The sequence below is a fragment of the Suricata suricatta genome, chromosome 6 (genome assembly GCF_006229205.1).
Source record: "Suricata suricatta isolate VVHF042 chromosome 6, meerkat_22Aug2017_6uvM2_HiC, whole genome shotgun sequence".
Lineage (NCBI taxonomy): Eukaryota > Metazoa > Chordata > Mammalia > Carnivora > Herpestidae > Suricata > Suricata suricatta.
This window is the reverse complement of record NC_043705.1, coordinates 127,742,889-127,747,482: the sequence shown is the minus strand read 5'-3', so window position 1 is coordinate 127,747,482 and position 4,594 is coordinate 127,742,889.

The window sequence follows — 4,594 nt, the reverse complement described above, 5'->3', positions numbered from 1 at the left end:
TCACAATCATAATAATCTTGTCTGCCACTTGTAATTCTTAGTCAATCTCTTTTATTTATAGTAAAAGTATTAATTATTTGGAAGAGCTTCAAGATGTTATGTTTATAAAAACATAAAATCAATCATGTAAGATAATAGTCTTTCAGCTGTAATTTTGGTGTGTCATTTTTTATTGTACTTTAAAAGCTTTTATGAATAAACATACTTATTAAATATCATTGAAAGCACTTCATTTTTAGATGAGGAAATGAGACCTTTTAGTATATATAAATACTAACTTATACATAGAATCTTTATAGGTTACAAAAGCACTTATCAATATTATCATTTTTATTCCTCCATGTGACTAGTGTCAGAGTGATTTTTTTAATTTTAGAGGAGAGAGAGAGAGAGACAGAAAGAGAGAGAGATGGAGAGGGAGAGAACGAGCAAAGGAGAGGGGAAGAGGTAAAAAGAATCTTAAGCAGGCTTGACACTCAGCATGGAGCCAAATGTGAGACTGGATCCTACAACCCTGGGAGCTCGGTGTGGGGCTGGATCACAGGACCATGGGATCATGACCTGAGGTGAAATCAAGAGTCAGATGCTCAACCTTTTGAACTACCTTAATACCCCTGTTTTAAAATAAAGTTATAGGGGCACCTGGGTGGCTCAGTCAGTTAAGCGGCCAACCTCAGCTCAGGTCATGATCTCATGGTTCGTGAGTTCGAGCCCCATGTCAGGCTCTGTGCTGACAGCTCAGAACCTGGAGCCTATTTCTGATTCTGTGTCTCCCTCTCTCTCTCTGACCCTCCCCCATTCACACTCTGTGTCTCTGTCTCTCAAAAATAAATATTTAATTTTTCTTCTAAAAATAAAAATAAAATAAAATAAGGTTATAAATACTCAGTAAGATTAATTTTTATAAGATCATGGAGCTACAAAAACTAAGCCTCAGAACCCAAAATACAAAGATTCTAAGTGCTCTCTCTGAATGAAGGATATGGATTCTTTACTGAATTCACATGAATAGTAGTCCTGTTGCATTTTTAATACCTAATATCTTTGAAAGCATCTGAAAATGTATGAAAAACAAATGAATTTGAGATGAGAGAGGAAATCATTTTTAAAAGGGTCACATTTGAATAAAGAAAATAATTGCTTTAGTTTTTACTAAGTAATGATTAATTAGTATCATTAAAAGAATCTCCTTATATCTCTTTCAAAATTTAATTCACATAGTCCCCAAATCCAACTGCTATCATGATTGAATATGTAAAAAGGAAAATAATTAGCTTGATGATCCATTTTCAAAATTGGAAATAAGGGAGGACCCCTGGGTGACTCAGTGGGTTGTGCGTTGGACTCGATTTTTGTTCAGATCATGATCTCAACAGTTCATGGCTTATGGGATAAAGTCTGGCATCAGGCTCTGCATTGACACCTTGATATCTTCTTGGGATTCTCTGTCTGCCTCTCCCTTATACTTTTTGTCTCTGTCTCTCTCTCTCAAATAAATAAACATTTAGAAAAAGTGAATATAAGAAAAATCTTATATCCATACACTGAGCAAAATGAACTAATCATGGCATGGTAAGATTTAACTGAGCCTAGAATTATTATTTAGAAATAAAGTGTCAAAAATTTCTGAACTTCTGGTATGGTTTCACATTCCATATTAAAAAAATAATTTTTATTTTTGAGACAGACAGCATGGTGAGGGTGGGGAGGAGCAGAGAGAGGGAGACAGAATATGAAGCAGGCTCCAAGCTGTCAGAGAGCTCAAAATGGAGTTCAAACTCACAAACCAGGAGATCATGACCTGAACTGAAGTTGGATGCCTAACCATCTGAGGCACCATTTTTCCTATTTAGAAAGGAATTGATGAGAATGCTCTCTCATCAGTAATTTGTACTTTGGCCTAGAAAAAGCTTTAGTTCACATCTCCTTTAGGATTACTCATAAATAATAGTCACTGGTGGATAAATATTTAAATTTATTGATCCTAAAGACACAAAACTGAATTTTCCATTTTACATGTATGGTATGTTCCCATATTAGAAGGAAAGTGAAACTGAATTGTATTATTGTTATTCTTCTAGTAAATTACTAAATAGTTATATTTTCTAATCTTTTATTTTTCTAGAATGTTATGCAATTCTAAATGCATTCTTGATGTCTTGATAGCATAATAATTGTGCCTTCTGAGAAAATAAACTAAAACTTAAAATATATTAAATATTTTCTCATGAAAATGAATGGCCTGTAATTTCTTCCTTTTGAAACTAGTTTCCTTTTACCTAAATGAATAGTTTCCAGACTTCTCAAAATGAAGACCTCTTTTATGAATTTCACCAGAAAACTCAGAATTGAATTTTGGTATGAATTCTGAAAGAATTGATTTTCTATATTTTATTAGTTAAAATATGCATCTTTTTAATTAAGCTCTAGAGCAGATCAAAATCTGATCTATAGAGTAGTATATATTCAGTCAAAATAAAATGTAATTATCATATGTTTACCTTGTGGAACATTATCTTAGTTAAAAGTATGATTTTCATGAAATTATGTCTTTCCCTACTCCAGTATAACTTTATAAGACAGAAATTTTCAACTTTCAAAGTTAAGCAGATTACATAGTTCTGTGGTAGGATGGATGTGAGTATATAACAAATTCCCAGATGCATAGAAGACTCTGTAGGCAGATTCTTAGTTTCAACTGTTGAACACCAAAAGAAAAATGAAGTGAAAAAAAAGGAAAAGAGAAAAACAAAATCCAACACAAAAACTATTGTTAAACACTTTCCTCTCGATGTTAGTTGGTTAATAGCTGGAAAATGGAACAAAATTATAAGCATTTGAAATACTTATACTAATGGATATAATTATGTGATCATCTCAATGAAAAACCTGAGAAGATATGGTACAGATATTTCTCTTTTCACAGGTCAGGTTCTTAGCTGTCAGGTAGAAGGCACTCATATAAGAAAAGTGAAAAATATTTAATAGGAACCTCAAAAATCAAAATATTTTAAGGAAAACTCAGATATAACAAATCTAAAATTTGAACCCTTATGAGTTTTCTTTCAAGTAAAGAAAATATTTATTTCACATCGAAGAGTATTATCATAAGTCTTGTGAAATCTGTCCTTCTTTGTTGAAAATCACATTAAATGTATTACTTTTCTTTGAATCAGGGTTGTTTAGAGCACACATACATAGTCGATGTTCCTTGCCTTAAGAGTTTTCAAAAATAAATTATATTCTGTGTTCTATAGCTTTTGTTTTTCACAGGAAAACATAAATATATATACACATATATGTATGCATATATATAATAATATAGCAATATATTTCTGAGTTGCTTTTCTTAACCAAAATGGACTTCCACAGGAGTGAAAATTATTGCTTCTTATACATAAAATGTTTTTAAACTTTTAACATTTAAATAAAATGTTGGGGCTCATTCATTATATTTATTAAATAATCCTTTTATCTTCCCTGAAAAATGTGAGACAGTAATAGTGTTCATGTGTCAGTTACACTGTGGAACCTCAAATGTTATCATGACAAAGTTACAAATATCCAAATCACAAAACATAACAACTAAAATATCCACTAATTTCATTAAAATAACTTCATGTCTTATTTAAATAATCTTCAAATATCAAACTCAAGTGGATATAATACCATATGGTTTAATTATTAAACAAAACAATTAATCAAATGTGTTTGTTCACACCATTGATTTAATCATAATAACTTCCTCTCAATATTTGACTGACAGGATGACTTGGCAGCAGAGAGGCAGACCTCTCTGACTCCTCTGCATTCTCTTTTCTAATCTTACTAATCACGCTTATTGTTATAACTGGATACTCTGAATTTCTTGTTATTGAGCTCCTTACAAAAGTTAGTGGGTAAAATGTGTCATTCCATGAAAGTCCTGTAAACTAACAAACATTGTTCCTGGAATATAGCCTCTAAAGGAGAATGAAATCAGCAGCCTGTATCTCCTCTCTCTGTGTGTACTAAAGCTAATGGAGGGTGAAATTTGTTTCTTTAGATAATTTTCAGTGAGCTGATTACCATCATCAATTTTATCCTCATGAATCTAATTTTTTATTTTCTGTTCTTTCTTTATACCCTTCCATTTGTCACTGCATGTCTCAGTCACATAATTCTCCATTTCAAGGGGAATAAGGAAACAAAATTAAAATTATGGATACCTTAAAGTATTACAAAGCTGCTGCTTTTTTTCTGTTTTTTAAGTGGGTCAAGGATAAGCTAAGCTACTCCTCACTTTGAAGGCTGCGTTTATTTGTAGTTTATTCTTACAAATTTAATATAGAGGAAAAAATGACATTAACTAAAACCTAAACAGATCATATTTCATTTGATAGTGGTTTTTGAAAAAAAAAAAGCATGTTTGTAGCAAGTTTCTTGAAGTTATTCTTCTTACAGAATATTTGTCATTATTAATTTTGATAGTAGGAGATCTCTTTAGGATATTGAGTTATAAACCCATTGAAGAGGGACAGAGAGGAACAATGGAACAATGCCAAAATCAGTGGCTGGGTATGTGTTTCAAAATGAAAAAAAAAAAAAAAAACTA